General features: G+C 54.2%; 1 long non-coding RNA gene across 1 annotated transcript; it reads right to left on the minus strand.

The window, feature by feature from the left end:
• Window positions 1-16,879: 16,879 nt before the first annotated feature.
• LOC116183839 (uncharacterized) lies at window positions 16,880-19,220 on the minus strand. The gene is made up of 2 exons (XR_004148534.2): window positions 18,902-19,220; window positions 16,880-17,128 (listed from the first exon to the last, which is right to left on the minus strand). It is a non-coding gene; the product is annotated as an uncharacterized LOC116183839 (long non-coding RNA).
• Between the last annotated feature and the right edge of the window lie 427 nt (window positions 19,221-19,647).

The following is a 19,647-nucleotide window of genomic DNA, read 5'->3' on the forward strand; positions in this document are numbered from 1 at the left end:
TTGAAGCGGCAAAAGCGCTGGCTGTAAATGTGCACAATATTCCGCATTCTATCCGTGTCACTCCGGAGCGCTGCTGGAACGAGGCGGTGTCAAATCCGCCTGACAGATTGAGGTGAAAGCGGGAAGGGAGCGCGGGCAGGATCGGTCCGGGGCGATGGGCAGCGCGGGCACGGCCGGAACCGGCGCGGGGCCGGCACCGCCGGTGCCACGGTGCCACCTAGTGCTGCTGCGGCCCGAACGGGAGCTGGACCCGGAGCACGGCCCCGAACCGGAGCTGGACCCGGAGCACGGCCCCAGAACGGGAGCTGGACCCGGAGCACGGCCCCGAACGGGAGCTGGACCAGGAGCACGGCCCCGAACCCAGAACCCGGCCCCAGAACCGGAGCTGGACCCGGAGCACGGCCCTGAACCCAGAACCCGGCCCCCGAACCGGAGCTGGACCCGGAGCACGGCCCCGAACCGGAGCTGGACCCGGAGCACGGCCCCGAACGGGAGCTGGACCCGGAGCACGGCCCCGAACGGGAGCTGGACCCGGAGTACGGCCCCAGAGCCGGAGCACGGCCCCAGACCCCGGCCCCCGAACGGGAGCTGGACCCGGAGCACGGCCCCGAACGGGAACTGGACCCGGAGCACGGCCCCGAACCCAGAACCCGGCCCCAGAACCGGAGCTGGACCCGGAGCACGGCCCCAGAACCGGAGCTGGACCCAGAACCCGGCCCCAAAAATGGGATCTGGCCCCAGGACCCAGCCCCAAAAACGGGAGCTGGAGCCAGAACCCGGCCCCAAGACAGGAACTGGACCCAGAACACGGCCCCAGAACCCGGCCCCAAAATGGGAGCTGGACCTGGAGCACGGCCCCAGAACCCAAACCCAAAAACGGGAGCTGGACCCAGAACCCGGCCCCAGAACGGGAGCTGGCCCCTGAATCCGACCCCAGAACCCAACCCCAAAAATGGGAGATGGCCCCAGAACCCGGCCCTAGAACCTGGCCCCAAAAATGGGACCTGGCCCCAGAACATGACCTCAAAATCGGGTCCTGATCCCAGAACCCAACCCCGACCCCAAAAACGGGACCTGGCCCCAGAACCCAACCACGACCCCGAAATCAGGACCTGGCCCCAGAACCCAACCCCAAAAATGGGACCTGGCCCCAGAACCCAACCCCGACCCCAGAAATGGGACCTGGCCCCAGAGCGCGGCCCAACTCCAAAATCGGGACTTGGCCCTGGGTCCCCAAAGCCTGGACAACCTCAAAATCGGGACCTGCCCCCAGAACCCAACCCCAAAACCGGGTCCTGCCCCCAGAACCCAACCCCAAAACCGGGTCCTGCCCCCAGAACCCAACCCCAAAACCGGGTCCTGCCCCCAGAACCCAACCCCGACCCCAAAACCAGGACCTGGCTCCGGGTCCCCAAAGCCCAGCCCGACCCCAAACTGGGATCTGACCCCACCTGCACTTCCTGAGCTGGAAAACCAAAACCCCCGGCACGGAGCTGTTAAAAATCCGCTTTTGGGGAGGTTCCCATGGGAAGGTCGTGCCCAGAGCTGCACAGGGCTGTGCATACTCGGTTTATATTTCTAATTATTTTTTAAAGCAGCTTAAATTATCTGATTTCACCTTTTTATTAATTAATTAATTTATTTATTTATTTATTTGCTCCCACTCCGTGCTGGAAACTTCCTGATGAAACATCCGGGCTCCACAGAGCTGGGAACCAGGAATGGGCTCCCGTGGGAGATGGAAAAGCTCCTGTGCCCCCACAGAGGAGCCGTGACCCCCGTCCCTGGGCCGGTAAATCCCAGCGGAATATCCCAGTATGTCCAGTAAATCCCAGGGGAATATCCCAGAGCATCCCTGGGCCGGTAAATCCCAGGGGAATATCCCAGGGGTAAATCTCAGGGGAATATCCCAGAGCATCCCTGGGCCAGTAAATCCCAGGGGAATATCCCAGGGGTAAATCCCAGGGGAATATCCCAGAGCATCCCTGGGCCGGTAAATCCCAGGGGAATATCCCAGAGCATCCCTGGGCCAGTAAATCCCAGGGGAATATCCCAGGGGTAAATCCCAGGGGAATATCCCAGAGCATCCAGTAAATCCCAGGGGAATATCCCAGAGTGTCCAGTAAATCCCAGGGGAATATTCCCGAGCATCCCTGGGCTGGTAAATCCCAGGGGAATATTCCCAAGCATCCCTGGTTGCGGGGGGAGCCAGGGTCTGACACTCCAGGGCCAACCATCTCCTTCCTCCGGGGTGGATTTTGGGAGCAGAGCTCCCTGTCCAGCATTGAAATTCCAAGCTTTTGGTAATTTTGTTAATTTTCATTTTTTAACAGAAGTCGTGCTACTCAAATGCCTTGAAAATCTGGAAAACAACTTCGGACTTTTTTCAGTTTTTTAGTGGGAGGGGGTTGTTGTTGTTGTTGGTTTTTATTTTATTTTATTTTTTGCCAAAATCTGTAGCATCTGCAGGAAATATTCCATCAGGAATACATCATGGATCTCGGGAAGGGTTTTACACCCCATTGCTACTCCATATGGAAACTGGGAAATTTTGGGGGGTTTTTTTGGTGCTGTTTCCCTCTCCCTGCGCATTCTGGGACACAAACCCAGGGATGCTCCAGGATCTGGGGGAAGCTTGGGAGCTTTTCCTGGGAAATCTGCCTGGCTGTTGTCAGAAAGAGCAACGAGAACCCGGCGGGTCCTTCCAGCGCGGTTTTCTCCCGCCCAGCTGGCATTTTCTGCTGGGAAAAAAGGATCCATTAAAAAAAATAAGAATTAAAAACCTGGTGAGCGCTGTGAATAGCAACCGATCCCGAGTCCCGGAGCTCCTGTGCCGCTGTGTGTAGGGAAAATTCGGGAATCTCCTTTCCCGAGGGAATGTTTGCATCCAGCCCCTCTCCCCAGCCCTCCCGCAGGGCAGCTCCAGCCCGGCTCGGGGCACTGCTGTTAAAAAGGATATTCCCGGCAGGAATAAATCCTGAATCCATCCCAGGGTGTTTGTGAATTCCCTGATCCCTGGGGATTTGTGAATTCCCTGATTCCTGGGGATTTGTGAATTCCCTGATTCCTGCAGATCCATGCATTCACTGATCCCTGGGGATTTGTGAATCCTCTGATTCCTGGGGATTTGTGAATTCCCTGATTCCTGGGGATCCATGCATTCACTGATCCCTGGGGATTTGCGAATTCCCTGATTCCTGGGGATTTGTGAATTCCCTGATTCCTGCAGATCCATACGTTCACTGATCCCTGGGGATTTGTGAATTCCCTGATTCCTGGGGATCCATGCATTCACTGATCCCTGGGGATTTGCGAATTCCCTGATTCCTGGGGATTTGTGAATTCACTGATCCCTGCAGATCCATACGTTCACTGATCCCTGGGGATTTATGAATTCCCTGATTCCTGGGGGTCAGTGAATTTATTGATTCCTGGGGATCCATGGATTCCCTGATTCCTGGGGATCTGTGAATTCACTGATCCCTGAAGATCCATGGATTCACAGATCCCTGCAGATCCATGGATTCGCTGATTCCTGGGATCCATAGATTCCCTGGTTCCTGGGGATCCATGAATTTATTGATTCCTGGGGATTTGTGAATTCCCTGATTCCTGGGGATATCTACCCCCATCCCGGGATATCTGCCCCCATCCCAGGATATCTGCCCTTGAGCGTTACGGAATTTGGGGGAGCAGCCCCGCTTTTCCCTATAGGGACATTTCTTCCCTGCCTCCGTGAATTCCCATAAAAACCATCCTGAAGGAGGCCGGGGCCGATCCCGAGCCGCATTCCCGGGGCCGATCCCGAGCCGCATTCCCGGGGCCGATCCCGAGCCGCATTCCCGGGGCCGATCCCGAGCCGCATTCCCGGGGCCGATCCCGAGCCGCATTCCCGGGGCCGATCCCGAGCCGCATTCCCGGGGCCGATCCCGAGCCGCATTCCTGGGGCTGCAGCTCCATCTACCCGCGGCCCCGGGAACGGCCGGGAAGGGGGAGCTGAGATATGGGATTTGGGTATGGGATGAGGGATGTGGGATGAGGGATGTGGGATGAGCGATATGGGATGAGGGATGTGGAATGCGGGATATGGGATGCGGGATATGGGATGTGGGATAGGAGATATGGGATATGGGATGTGGGATACGGGATGAGGGATATGGGATATGGGATGTGGGATATGGGATGTGGGATATGGGATTTGGGATATGGGATGAGGGATGTGGGATGAGCGATATGGGATGAGCGATATGGGATGTAGGATAGGAGATATGGGATATGGGATGTGGGATACGGGATGAGGGATATGGGATATGGGATGTGGGATGTGGGATGTGGGATATGGGATGTGGGATATGGGATGTGGGATATGGGACACGGCATGTGGACATGGATATGGATATGGATATGGACATGGACATGGACAGGAACATGGACATGGACATGGATATGGATATGGAATGTGGGATATGGGATGCTGCATATGGGATGTGGGATGCAGGATATGGGATGCAGGTTATGGGATGTGGGATATGGGATGTCACATGTGGGATGCGGGATATGGGATGCAGGTTATGGGATGTGGGATATGGGATGTCACGTGGGATGCAGGATATGGGATGCTGGATAAGGGGTGTGGGATGCGGGATATGGGATGTGGGATAAGGGGTGTGGGATGCGGGATATGGGATGCAGGTTATGGGATGTGGGATATGGGATGTCACATGTGGGATGCGGGATATGGGATGCAGGTTATGGGATGTGGGGTATGGGATGTCACATGTGGGATGCAGGATATGGGATGTGGGATAAGGGGTGTGGGATGCGGGATATGGGATGCAGGTTATGGGATGTGGGGTACAGCCACGCCATCCCAGCGCAGCCTCACCTCCATCCCCCTCGCTGCAGAGCTCACCACCCGCCTCTCTGTGACCCCAGACCTCCGGAATGAATCGGGATCCCTCTCGGGAGTTCTGCTCCAGCTCCATCCCGGTTTCCTGGCGCTCCAGGCTGCGCTGGGCCGGCCCTTTCCCTGGCAGCGCGATGGGATTTTGGAAGGATTTCCCTCCCGCCCGTGGCAAGAGGCGTTCGGAGCCTTTTCCCCCATGTGAGGTGTCAGTGTTGGCTCTCCCTGGAGACGCAATTAACGGCGCTAATTAACGCCCCGCGTTTGTGGGGCCGCCAGGACAGCCCGGCCCGGCTCGGAATTCCTTCACCCCGCGGAACGAGCGCGGCTCCCTCCGCACACCGAATTTCAGCGGAATATCCGCTCATTATCTGCTCGCTGCCTGGGCCGGGGGCAGCTGATTGCGTCTCCCGCGTTAATTAATTGATTAGCAGGGTTTGATAGCACGGGAGCCCTTCCTGCTGCTGGGCTCTGCTGCTTTCCAGGCGGGGAGATGCTTCCCTCTAGCGCTGCTGGAATTAAACATCCCGCCTGTGCCAGGGGGCAGATTCGGAGCTTTGGGGGTTCCCTGGAAGGGCTGCGGCTCCCTGGGAGCGAAGCCCGGCTCCTGCGGGCAGCAGGGATGCTGCGGGGACATTCCCGAGAATTTCCCGGGATGAGCGGCCCGGCGCGGGGGGAGCCCCGGGAAACCGCGGGTCTATCCCGGGGAGCTCAGCTGGGGCTGAACTTCCCCGGCTGGGGCTGAACTTCCCCGGGCCGGGGCTGAACTTCCCCGGGAACCCCGGGGAGCTCAGCTGGGGCTGAACTTCCCCGGGCTGGGGCTGAACTTCCCCGGGCTGGGGCTGAACTTCCCCGGGAACCCCGAGGAGCTCAGCTGGGGCTGAACTTCCCCGGCTGGGGCTGAACTTCCCCGGGAACCCCGCGGATCCGCCGGGAGGGGACCCCGAGGGGCTGGGGGCTCCTGCTGTCCCACCCAGGGCTCCCCCTCTCAGCGCTCAGAACACAAAAAATCACGGGATGTGATTTTATCTGCAGGAGCTTTTATTGAGAGCTCTGGGATCAGGGGTCCAGACCCAAATCTGACTCTGACGCGGCTCTCGAGCTGTATTTTATATTCTATCCTTATATAACTGACATGTTAATTATTAAATTTACATTGTTTAGGAACACACATCATCACAGGATGTGATTCCATGCAGGAGCTTTTATTGAGAGCTCTGGGATCAGGGGTGCAGACCCAAATCTGACTCCAACACGACTTTCAACCTGAACCTATCTTATATTCTATCCTTATATAACTTACACATTAATTATTATACTTATATTGTTCTATTGTACACATTGACTTTATTCAACCATGAGCTTCTTGTGATCTTCCTTAGGCCCCTGAATCAGGGGTCCAGACCCAAATCTGACTCCCACACAGCTTTCGAGCTGAATGCATTTTATAATCTATTGTTATATAACTCACAAATTAATTATTAAATTTACGTTGTTCAGGAACACACATCATCACAGGACATGATTCCATGCAGGTGCTTTTATTAAGAACTCTGGGATCAGGGGTCCAGGCCCAAATCTGACTCCCACACGGCTTTCAAGCTGAACGTATTTTACATTCTATCATTGCATAATTTACACATCAATTATTAAACTTATATTGTTCTATTGTATACATTGACATGAGTTTCTGTTGATCTTTCTTAGGTCACTGACCAGAGTTTCTCATGATTATTCTTATGATTAAACAGTAATTATATTTAATTACTAAACAACCACATCTAACAATTCACATCACATCTAACAATTATATCAATTATCACGTACTAGCTACAAGTGCAGTTCTAGCAAGTTCAAGTTCTCCTTGTGCTCAGGGTGTTTATTTTTCCAGGGCCTGCTAAGCTGATTTTTCCTGTTAACCCTAAATCCCCATGATTTTAAAACCCTTTTACTATCAGCACAAATTCCCACCTGTCTCTGGATGGAACCAACCCCAAAGTCCCAGCCCAGCCCCTGCCCATTGCCCAGGCTGGGTTTAACCCCCGAGGTGGTGCTGAACATCCACCCCCACCCGGGGCTGCTCCCAAACCCCAAAATGCCAAAATTCCTGTGGGAATTGGGGAGAACGTGGAAGGAGATGCCCCTGGGTGGCTGCAGAGTGAAGGTTCCCTGCCATCAATCCCCAAAGTTATTCCTCGTGCAGCACGAGAGGCTCTGCTCTGGCAGCACTCTACTGAAGTGTCTCAAATGTGCATTTAATTTGGATTTAATAACACCATTTTTCCCTCGGAAAACTCCGTCAATTATTGAAAGCGTTTCTTGAGGTTTAGCAATTATTTAAGAGGTACATTTACAGTAAAGTAATTAACTCAAATGGCATCGTTGTGGAAATGGTGTGTTTCAAACAAATTTCAATATTTGTTCACCGGAGAAAATATTTTCTCCTGCTTTAATTTGATCATCTCGCAGGCATTGTCTGGGAAAGTTTTGGGTCTCATTCAGCAGCTGCTGGGGAGTTTTGAGAGTCTTGGGGATGTGGAAAGAGGAAATTATTTTAAAGGTGAGAATGGCTCCAGCTGTGTCCAGCCACTCACGGATTCTTCCTTGGCAGCTTGTGGGATTTTCCTTAGAGAAAAAATCAATTACAGGAGAAAATGATGGATTCTCAGATTGGTTTGGGTTGGAAGGACCTTAAATCCCATCCCATCCCACCCTGCCGTGCCAGGGACACCTCCCACTGTCCTAGGCTGCTCCAGCCTGGCCTGGGGCACTGCCAGGGATCCAGGGGCTTCTCTGGGAATTGCAGCCCAGCCAGGAATTCCCAATTCCCAACATCCCACCCATCCCTGCCCCCTGGCAGTGGGAGCCATTCCCTGGCTCCTGTCCCTCCATCCCTTGTCCCCAGTCCCTCTCCAGCTCTCCTGGAGCCCTTCAGGCCCTGCCAGGGGCTCTGAGCTCTGCCTGGATCCTTCCCTTCTCCAGGGGAACATTCCCGGGGCTCTGAGCTCTGCCTGGATCCTTCCCTTCTCCAGGGGAACATTCCCGGGGCTCTGAGCTCTGTCTGGATCCTTCCCTTCTCCAGGGGAACATTCCCGGGGCTCTGAGCTCTGCCTGGATCCTTCCCTTCTCCAGGGGAACATTCCCGGGGCTCTGAGCTCTGCCTGGATCCTTCCCTTCTCCAGGGGAACATTCCTGGGGCTCTGAGCTCTGCCTGGATCCTTCCCTTCTCCAGGGGAACATTCCCGGGGCTCTGAGCTCTGCCTGGATCCTTCCCTTCTCCAGGGGAACATTCCTGGGGCTCTGAGCTCTGCCTGGATCCTTCCCTTCTCCAGGGGAACATTCCTGGGGCTCTGAGCTCTGCCTGGATCCTTCCCTTCTCCCTGGGCTGGCTCTGCCCTTGTGCCCCCTGCCTGCAGCTGGTCCATGGAAAATCCTGCCTGGGAAGGGAGGGATCTGCTCAAGGGGGTGCAGGAAACGGAGCACAGCTGGGACAGATTCCTTGTTCGAGGATTCCTTGGAAAATGCTGCCTTATAAAACCAGGGAATCCTTCAGGTTGGAAAGGACCTTTGAGGTCATCGAGCCCAGCACCACCCCCAGCGTTCAGCACTGCCCCTGTCCCCAGAGCCACATCCCTGGGAATGTGGATTCCCTGAATATTCCCAGGGAACATTCCCCCACTGCCCTCCAGCGCTTTCCAAGCCTTCCCACAAAATCTTCTTTCCTCACATGTCGCTGTCGAGGCAGGACGGGAATGAAGAGACTCTGACTCCAAGGCTGCTGAGAGTAAAACTCCAATTTATTCAAAATACCCTGCTCTTTTATACAGAGCTCCTCAAGGATCAAATCCATTGGTTGTGAAGTGAAAACAACTCAACACATTGGTGTGCAGTGCTTGATGCACAGTGATAGAACTTAACCATAAACAATGTGAACAACAAGAGAGATAAAGAATTATTTACATTCTTTCCCAGCTCTTTCCCAGGCTTTTTGCCTGGCTGGAAACTCTCGTTTCTTCCTTTGACTGAATCTGAGTCCCACACTCATATCCACCCTAAACCCCCGGGCAGGCCCAGCTGGAGCCAACATCCACCCGGAGCTGGGGAATGCACTCAGGAGCTGGATTTCCCTGATTTTCCCTGATTTTCTGGATTTTCCCCGATTTTCCCCGATTTTCCCTTATTTTCCCTGATTTTCTCTGATTTTCCCTGATTTTCCCCGATTTTCCTGATTTTCCCTGATTTCCCTGATTTCCCTGATTTTCTCTGATTTTCCCTGATTTCCCTGATTTTCCCGGATTTTCCCTGATTTTTCTGATTTTCCCCGATTTTCCCTTATTTTCCCTGATTTTCCTGATTTTCCCTGATTTTCCCCAATTTTCCCTTATTTTCCCTGATTTTCCTGCTTTTCCCTGATTTCCCTGATTTTCCTGATTTTCCCTGATTTCCCTGATTTTCCTGATTTTCCCTTATTTTCCCTGATTTTCCTGATTTCCCTGATTTTTCTGATTTCCCTGATTTTCCCGGATTTTCCCGGATTTCCCTGATTTCCCGGATTTTCTGTTTTGTGGCTCTGAGCTGCTCCTGCTCCATCCCAGGCCCCATCCCTGGGGTTCTGGCTGGGCAGTATCGGCTCTCAGCCCTTTCCCCGCCCTGGATCCCGCGCCTGCCCGCAGGAATCCGCTCGGAATCCTCGGGATGAGTTCCGCCGGAGGTCCCAGCAGGGATTTCCATGGAATTGGCCCTGAGGAAGCTGTGCCACCCCTGCGGTGCCCGGGCCAGGCTGTGCCCATCCCGCATCCCACTGAGGGGAGCTCTAACCCCAGCAATCTGCCCGCCCAGGCTCGGGATTTATTTTTTTAAATCATTATTTATCTTTTTAATCATCATTTCCTGTGGCAACAGGAGCGGGGTTGATGGTCTGAAAGGGACAGAGGGCAGGGATGGGTGGGAGATTGGGATGGGTGGGAGGTTGGGAATTGGGAATTTCTGGGTGCAATGGTGGGATGAGCAGGGCTGGATGGGAGATTGGGAATTGGGAATTCCTGGCTGGGCTGGGATGGGTGGGAGGTTGGGAATTGGGAATTCCTGGCTGGGCAGGGATGGGCGGGAGGTTGGGAATTGGGAATTCCTGGCTGCAATGGTGGGATGGGCAGGGATGGATGGGAGATTGGGAATTGGGAATTCCTGGCGGGGCAGGGCTGGGTGGGAGGTTGGGAATTGGGAATTCCTGGCTGGGCAGGGATGAGTGGGAGGTTGGGAATTGGGAATTCCTGGCTGGGCAGGGCTGGGTGGGAGGTTGGGAATTGGGAATTCCTGGCTGGGCAGGGATGAGTGGGAGGTTGGGAACTGGGAATTCCTGGCTGCAATGGAATTCCCAGAGCAGCTGGGGCTGCCCTGGATCCCTGGCAGTGTCCCAGGCCAGGCTGGAGCACCTGGGACAGGGGAGGTGTCCCTGCCAGGGCAGGGGTGTTGGGGTGATTTTGAAGGTCCCATCAAATGAAGCCAATCTGCGATTCCAGACTTTCTAAGAAGCAAGAACATGTCTGAAAGCACAGAGCTCCTGCTGACTCCAGGTGGATTTAGCCCCACCAAGGCCCTCTGGCCTCTCCAGGAGCTGTCTGAGGGCTGGGAGCCACGTTTCACCCCAGCAACTCCTTTCTCCATGGGCTTCCAGTTCTCCATTTTCAGCTTCTCTTTGAAGTTTGAAAATAGCTGTGCTCCTCCCAGCCCCGGGCAGGTCACCCCCATTCCAGAGCCCTCTGCTGACAGCCCGAGGTGGCAAAAACATCACGCAGGACAAACCTTCCCCTGGAAGCACCTAAGGCGTGGTTTGGCTGTGGGGTGCTGGGCTTACCCACGCTCAAGGTTAATTTTCCCTCGTTGTCGGGTGGAGCTGCAGCAGGCTCTGCGTGCCCCGTGCTTGCTGGCAGCCCCCTTGTCCGAGATGCTCCAGGGCAGCTCTGCAGTGCCTTGTGCCCATCCCGTGCCCGGCCTGGGCTATTTCTGGGTCCTTATCCCCGGCTCTGCGGGCACGGGGCCGGGCTGCCGGGCGAGGAGTGGCAGGGACGGGCACGGCAGCGGTGCCAGGGCGGTGGGGACCATCCCCAGGGCCTGGCAGGGCTCCAGCAGGACATTCCGTGCCTTTGGGGCCGTTTCTTCCACGGGGGATCTGTGTCCTGCTGAGGGAATATCCACGGGAGGGGCCCCATCCCTCAGCTGATGAGCCTCAACCCCAGCTCTGCTTTTCCAGGGCCTGCAGTGCTTCCAGCAGCTCTCCAAAGGAATTTTATGGGCATTGGAGGCTCTTGGGCATTTATGGGTGTTGAGGCCTCCTCAAGCCCAGCCTCCATGGAGGGCTGCTCCAGCTCCCAGCCCCCTTCCCTGGGCACCCAGACCCTTCCCTGAACCCAGACTCGCTTCCCTGGGCACCCAGACCCTGTTCCTGGGCAACCTGAACCCTTCCCTGAACCCAGACTCCCTTCCCTGGGCACCCAGACCCTTCCCTGAATATAGATCCCTTTCCTTGGGCACCCAGACCCTGTTCCTGGGCAACCTGAACCCTTCCCTGAACCCAGACTCCCTTCCCTGGGCACCCAGACCCTGTTCCTGGGCACCCAGACCCTTCCCTGAATCCAGACTCACTTCCCTGGGCACCCAGACCCTGTTCCTGGGCAACCTGAACCCTTCCCTGAACCCAGACTCCCTTCCCTGGGCACCCAGACCCTGTTCCTGGGCACCCAGACCCTTCCCTGAATCCTGACCCCTTTCCTTGGGCACCCAAACCCTGTTCCTGGGCACCCAAACCCTGTTCCCTGGGCATCCTCGTGCCAGGCACATTTCTCTCCCTCTCAGGATTTTTCATAGAGGCACAAAGAGAGAAATGAAAGAGAAAACCATTTATATTTCTGCTCCTTGATTTTCCATGTGGAATGTGTTTGAAGAATTGTTTCCCTGGGGTGATGCTTGGTTGGATTCTGGTGAGGATTGTTTGAGCCTGGTGGCCAATCCAACCCACCTGGGGCTGGGCTCTCAGAGGGTCACCAGTTGTGTTAAAGTCAGAGAAAGTAGTGTGTAGTTTTGGGATCCTCCTTTTATATAGTATATTAACATATTTTAGCAGAGTTATAATAAAGAAATCATTCAGCCTTCTGAACTGAGTCAGACATCAGCATTTCTGCCCATTGGGTTCCCCTGCATTTCCAATACCCAGCCCCTTCCCTGAATATTGATCCCTTCCCTGGGCACCCAGCCCCTTCCCTGAACCCAGACCCCCTTCCCTGAACCCAGACCCCCTTCCCTGGCCCACCCCCAGCGCCCTCCCCTCTCCAACCCCTTTGCCCCAAAAGCAGGAGCTTCCCTTTGGAAGCTGCTCAGGCCCCAGAGGGCATTTGAAGGTGGCTCCTGTGCTGGAAACCATTTATTTGTGTTTATTTCCAGCAGGAAAAGAGAAATCTCAGAGAGCAGTGCCCGGTTCATGCCCAATGCCAACCCAATTCCTTGTGCCAGGGCACGGCCCCGTCCTGCCGGGGTTCCAGGGTGGGAAGATGGAGAGGGCAGTGCCAAGGTCACCCCACGGGGCTGTGGGGCTGGCACAGCCCCACGGACGGGGCTGCTCCGTCCTGCCCCACTCAGACTCGCAGCACAGCCAGCAGCTAAACCCCCCAAAAAACCCCAAAACGCTGAGATTTGGGTCTGTTCTGCAGCCAAACGCAGCCTCCTGCAGCGAGGAATGTTGATGGCTTTCATCTGGCCGTGCCCAAAATAACCTCAGCCGTGTGCCGAGCGTGGATTTTCTGTCAGGAGCCCCAGCAGGGATTTCTGAGCCCACCTTGGCCTGGGGAACTCAAAGCCCACCCCAACCCTGGGCAGGGCACATCCAGGATCCCAGCGGGCTCCAGGGCAGCGTGGCACAGCCCAGGGTGGGCACCAGCACCCCCGGCACTGCCAAAAAACCCCCTCGGGTCCCCGTGGCAAGGACAAGAGGGGCAGCAGCAGCTCCAGCTCCGTCTCCGTGCCACCGGGGTGGCAGATGGTGCTGCCTTTGTGCCTCCCACTCTGCCAGGGCTTAATTACAGCCCAGAAATAGCTGCCTCCATCACTGACGGGCAGCTGCTGCTCCAGCACGCTGGGACAAGCAGGGAGAACAAAATCTGCTTTTTCCCCCTCTGTTCCCTTCAGGAAAAAAACCCCGTGAGTGGTGGCAGAGGTTTTTCAGAGAGGGGGTTCTGTCAGGCTTGGGCTTTATCTCACTGTGGGACAACGAGGGAGAACAAAATCAGCTTTTCCCCCCTTCCCTTCAGGAAAAAACCCCGTGAGTGGTGGCAGAGGTTTTTCAGACAGGGGGTTCTTTCAGGTTTGGGTTTTACCTCATTGTGGGACAAAATCAGCTTTTCGCCCCTTCCCTTCAGGAAAAACCCCACGAAGGGTGGCAGAGGTTTTCAGACAGGGGGTTCTGTCAGGTTTGAGTTTTACGCCATTGTGGGACAACAAAGGAGAACAAAATCAGCTTTTTTCCCCTCTTCCCTTCAGGAAAAACCCCACGAAGGGTGGCAGAGGTTTTCAGACAGGGGGTTCTGTCAGGTTTGGGTTTCACCTCCTCGTTGTGGGACAATAAAGGAGAACAAAATCAGCTTTTTCTCCCCTCTCTTCCCTTCAGGAAAAAACGCCCTGAGTGGTGGCAGAGGTTTTTCAGAGAGGGGGTTCTGTCAGGTTTGGGTTTTACACCATTGTGGGACAATGAAGGAGAACAAAATCAGCTTTTTCCCCCACTGTTCCCTCCAGGAAAAAACCCCATGAGTGGTGGCAGAGGTTTTTCAGACAGGGGGTTCTGTCACGTTGGGGTTTTACCCTGGTTTTCTCCAGCACCTGAGGGGTTCAGTGCTGCTGGGAGGGCTCTTCCCTGTCGGGAGGGTTTGTTACACAGAAAAATTCCAGATTTTCTGCCCCATCCCTGGAGGTGTCCAAGGCCAGGTTGGACACGGTTTGGAGCACGTGGGAGGTGTCCCTGCCCATGGGATGGGATTTAAGGTCCTTCCACCCCAGCCATTGCAGGACTCTGGTTTGCAGAGCCAATGCCTGTCACCCTGATTCTTAAGATTTTCTAAAACCTTCTGAGTTTACATTCTGTTGGAGAACTTCTCCACGCAATTTCTATAAACAACATATTGTTTTGCATTCCTCTATGGGGGTAGAGAAACTTGATGCACTGGTGGCTTGTCCAATGTCTTTGGAGAGGTGACCCATTCACTCTCCAATCCACTGTCACCTTTGGGAAAGTATAAAAGTCGGAGTCAGAGAAATAAACTTTCTTCTTTCCGTCGTGCTTTCACGTGTCCCATAGAGACAACGCCTGTGCATCCCTGGGCTTTCCCTGAGAACAATCCTGTGGAAAAGGAGAACAGCTGGGTGTAACCCCAGCCATCCAACCCCTCCCTGCTCTGCCTCCACCCCATCAAAATGGGATTTCTCCCTCTTCCCTGAGCCTGTGAGGCCTCATTCCGATGGATCCAGCACCCAAAGCTTGGCTTGGCAGCGAAAGCTGCAGCCTGGAACGTGACTTTGGAGGGAAATCCTGATGGGAGCTTCCCCTCGCTCCCAGCCACGGGGAAATGGGGATTTCCTCAGGGAAAAGAAGTTCCACAGCTGGGGACAGGCAGAGCAGGAGGGTGGCTATTGGACATGTAGGTGAACCCAGTAGCACAAAGCCAAGGTGATTAAATCGAAGTGATTTAAACCCAGGATTTCAGCTCCTCGAGCTGTTTGTCCCTCATCCAGGTGTCAATGCAACATTTAAAACCAGTGTAAAATGTCAAATCAGCTGGGCACGGGTTGTGCCACGGGGCAGGGCTCGGTACAGCCGATGTCTGCCTATGCCCGGGGCCGGCCAGGAATGTCCCCAAGGTGACACTTTGTCCCCAGCCCCGTGGTTTTGATGGGACCAGAGCCAGCCCCTCGTGTTTCAGGGCAAGGAAAGGTTGCTGAGAGCAGGGACAGGAGAGAAGGAGCTCTGCAGTTTCCTGGGGATGCCCCCTGGACCAGGAATTCCAACAGTAATTGTTGAGTTGGTGTGGAATTCCATGGAGGGCTCAAAAGCTGAGATGAAAATGGTGAAATTCCAATTTCTGGGCAGGCTGGGTTTGGGGGTTTCTGCCTGGATCCTTCCCTTCTCCAGGGGAACATTCCCGGGGCTCTGAGCTCTGCCTGGATCCTTCCCTTCTCCAGGGGAACATTCCCGGGGCTCTGAGCTCTGCCTGGATCCTTCCCTTCTCCAGGGGAACATTCCCAGCTCTTCCAGCCTGGGTCCCTTTGGGCACGACGTTTTTCCATCTGGATGTGGAACTTTGCTGTTTTTCAGCAGGGAGATCTCTCTTTGATCGGGATTTGATTGATTATTGCTTTTCCTTGGTGAAATCCAATTAATTGCCTCATTAGCATGATTTGGAATGCTAATTGGCGTGCTCTCCAGATTGGAAGGCGCAGCCCCAGCCCGTGCCTGGCTGTCACTGCTGGCAGGGTCCCTCTGCCAGGCTCCATTCCAGGCCGGGTGTTTTGGTTAAAGGAAAGCAGAAAAAACTGGATTTTTCCTCAGGAAATGAGGCCTCTGATTGCTGTCCCAGCGACTGCTGAGCTGGGCTTGGCACAGGCCGTGTTTTAGGTCTGGCCTTGTCTCTGTGGCTCTGAGGTTGATGCCAGCCCAAGGGGATGGTCAGGGATGCTCAGGGATGGTTCTGCTCCTTAAACACATCCCAGCGAGGGCGGGGAATGCAGGGAAAGCACAGATTTCCCTGGATGCATGGAAAGCATGGATTCTGCCAGCCAAGGGTGTCAGAATCTGTGGTATTTATGATCCTGAGATTGTAGAAAGTCTCTGTCTTTCAGCAATGCTGCCAAAGAAGCCATAATTGGTCTGTGCTGGTTTCCAGGTTGTTTATTCTGTTTATCTCTCACATGTTCTGCTGCCCTGCCCAGCTCTGTCCTGCAGGGCAGCGTGTGGGGCTCTGCCCTCAGTGGGATGTGACAAACATTAAATACCAGAAACTCCCTGGGCTGCATTTACAAGAACGTGCCAATATCTGTCACCTACGTTGGACAGTGTGTCCCCAGCCTGAACCAACAGAAAAATGCCAACACCACAGTGAGACATGGAGGGCATGAAGAAGGAGAAAAAGGACAAGGCACACCCAATCTCCTCCATCTTGTCCCCTTTGGACCCTAATCTAGAATCCGAAAATTTTACTTTTGCACCCGTGCCACGCTTAATTATTACTGATATCAAACACTCAGAGCTGCTAATTCATGCTGTAAGATTGAAAACTCTTTTCCATGGCCAGAGATCACAGCCAGTGTCTCTGGGGGCTCTGTCCAGGGGGGTTCTGACCCCTGCCAGGCTCCCAGGGCAGCCAGAGGGATGTCCTGGATTCCCACATCCCCTGATCCCAGAGCTCTCAATAAAAGCACCTGCATGGAATCATATCCCGTGATTTTGGGTGTTCCTGAACACTGACAACAGAGCCTTACAAGGCCACAGCCAGCAGGTCCTGGCAGGGGATGCTCTCTCCACACAGGATCTTCCTCTTCCTCTCCCTCAGCCCTTCCAGGCATTCCTGATGGAATTTCCGGCCTGGAGAGGTCCAAGGCTAACGGAGAGGTGAAGTATGGGATATGTCAGGAGTTTAATTAAAGGGAGAAGGATTCCAGTCCCTCAGCTCATTTAAAACACAGCTCAGGAAGCTCTTCTCACAGGTAATTATCCAAGCATTCCCTGCACACATTCCCAAGGAAAAGCCAGGTGGGTTCCTCCATCAGCTGGTTAATGGCAGGGCTGGTGATGAACAGGAACGAGGAGTTTTCAGGGTGGAATGGGATTGGGATCTTCTCAGCTCCCTCAGCACAAGAGGAGCTTTTCCCAAAGCAACCCCAAGAGGTGTTTCAAAGCAGAAATACTTATCATATTCAATAATTAATCCTAAAATTGAATTAATTGGATAATGATTTTAATTTCATTTAAACAATTCAGCGTTTCAACAATTAAACCGTCTCTTCAGAGTGCAGAGAGGGAGAACAAACCCTTGCATGGCACGGATGAAAATCCAGCACCTCACTGAGGTTTCCTGGCTCTGGCTCCCTCCTGAGCAGGGCTCAGAGCTGGAGGCTGACCCAGGCTGGTCCTCCTTGGGGCCGCTGCACCTCCAGCATCTGTGATCCCCGGGACTCCTCAGGAAGCTGCTGGAGAGGGAAAACTGGGCACGGCAGGGCACAGAGCACCTGGGAGCCGTGCCAGAGCCTGGGGCCCGGCCAGGGCAGCGCCCAGGGTGCTCCAGGAGGGCAAATTCCCTGTGCTGGCAGCTGGCATCGGGCACGCCTGGCTTTGTGGCCTTTCTCCACTTTGGTGCAGAAAAACCCAGTTAAAGGGGCATGAAAAACCCAATTAAAGGGCTACGAAAAGCCCAGTAAAATGGGCATAAAAAACCCAGTTAAAGGGGCACAAAAAGCGCATTTAAAGTGGCACAAAAAAAAACAGTTAAAGGGGCAGAGAAAGCCCAATTAAAGGGGTACAAAAAACCCAATTAAAGGGGCGTAGAAAGCCCAGTAAAAGGGGCACAAAAAGCCCAATTAAATGGGCACAAAAAGCCCAGTTAAAGGGGCACAGAAAGCCCAATTAAAGGGGTACAAAAAACCCAATTAAAGGGGCACAAAAAGCCTAGTAAAAGGGGTGTAGAAAGCCCAATTAAAGGGGTACAAAAAACCCAATTAAACGGGCGTAGAAAGCCTAGTAAAAGGGGCACAAAAAGCCCAATTAAATGGACACAAAATACCCAGTTAAAGGGGCACAGAAAGCCCAATTAAAGGGGTGTAGAAAGCCCAATTAAAGGGGCACAGAAAGCCCAATTAAAGGGGCACAGAAAGCCCAATTAAAGGGGCACAAAAAGCCCAATTAAAGGGGCACAAAAAGCCCAATTAAAGGGGCGTAGAAAGCCCAATTAAAGGGGCACAGAAAGCCCAATTAAAGGGGCACAAAAAGCCCAATTAAAGGGGCGTAGAAAGCCCAATTAAAGGGGCACAAAAAGCCCAATTAAAGGGGCGTAGAAAGCCCAATTAAAGGGGCACAAAAAGCCCAATTAAAGGGGCACAAAAAGCCCAATTAAAGGCGCGTAGAAAGCCCAATTAAAGGGGCATAGAAAGCCCAATTAAAGGGGCACAAAAGCCCAATTAAAGGTGCGTAGAAAGCCCAATTAAAGGGGCACAGAAAGCCCAATTAAAGGGGCACAAAAAGCCCAATTAAAGAGGCTCAGAAAGCCCAGTTAAAGGGGTGTAAAAAGCCCAATTAAAGGTGCTGCAGCCCCACATCCCAAATCCCCCAGGACCCCCAACCCAGCCCAGCCCCACATCCCAAATCCCCGTGGCCCCAGGACCCCCAGCCCAGCCCCACATCCCAAATCCCCGTGGCCCCAGGACCCCCAGCCCAGCCCAGCCCCACATCCCAAATCCCCGTGGCCCCAGGACCCCCAGCCCATCCCAGGGGCTGCAGCTCCAGCAGAACCCACCCTGGGAGCCCCTGGATCCCAATCCCAGGGCAGCCCCTGCCCCGACCCCGCTGGGTTCCAGGGCTGAGCTCGGCAGCTCCCGAGGACAGGGATATATTTGGAGTGGGAATAATCTGCATTATGGATGGAGGAGCACTCAGAGCAGCCCGACACGGAAAGGCACTCACGGTGCCGCTCTCTGACAGAACTTTATTCCTTTTCCCATCCTTCATCCAGATGCAAACCTCTCCCTGGAGGGAAAAACCTTTTATGCTCATCCATAGGTGATGAGGGGCAGAGTTATAAATAGCTGGTGGTTTTTAGATCTTTCCCAAGTTCGGGGTTCAGCTCCTCTCAGGGCTCCAATTTCCTCCTGCCAGCCCTGCCCCAGCCCGTTTTCCCTGGAGAACAGCTGCACCTGGAGCCAGGGCCGTGTTTCATTAATTACCTGTCGGGAATGTGTTTCATTAATTACCTGTCGGGAATGTGTTTCATTAGTGGCTGAGGAGTGCTCGGAAGCTGTTCGATGTCTGCATCCCCACGGAGGGGCCGCGAGCAGAGCAGCCGAGGCACTCGGGAACGTTTCACGGAGCACATGAAGCCATGGCCTGGCAAGGATGTCAGGTAAAATGGGAATTAGGGAAGGAGTTTTCTGTTTCTGGAGCAGGATTCACTCCCTGGACCTTCAGGTGCCTTTCCAAGGGCAGTCTTTGGGTTTAGATAAAGATGGAATTGGGCAGGAATTGTTCCCTGGGAGGGAGGCGAGGCCCTGGCACGGATTCCCAAGCAGCTGGGGCTGCCCTGGATCCCTGGAATGTCCCCGGACAGGGCTTGGAGCAGCCTGGGAGGTGGAATGGGATGGGATTTCAGGTCCTTTCCACCCAAATTGAATATTTCCCTTCCACCCAGATTGAATATTTCCTTTCCACCCAAACTGAATATTTCCCTTCTGCCCAAATTGAATATTTCCCTTCCACCCAGATTGAATATTTCCCTTCCGCCCAAACTGAATATTTCCCTTCCACCCAAACTGAATATTTCCCTTTCACCCAGATTGAATATTTCCCTTCTGCCCAAATTGAATATTTCCCTTCCACCCAGATTGAATATTTCCCGTCTCTTCACCTCCTGGCAGCAGTGCCTGGAAGCAGAACCTCCCCAGTGATGAACTCCGGGCAGGGAACGTTGGTTACCAACACCTGGAGCTCCTGGACTTTTCCT

The sequence above is a fragment of the Lonchura striata genome, chromosome 8, assembly GCF_046129695.1.
Source record: "Lonchura striata isolate bLonStr1 chromosome 8, bLonStr1.mat, whole genome shotgun sequence".
In the NCBI taxonomy this organism is placed as follows: Eukaryota; Metazoa; Chordata; class Aves; order Passeriformes; family Estrildidae; genus Lonchura; species Lonchura striata.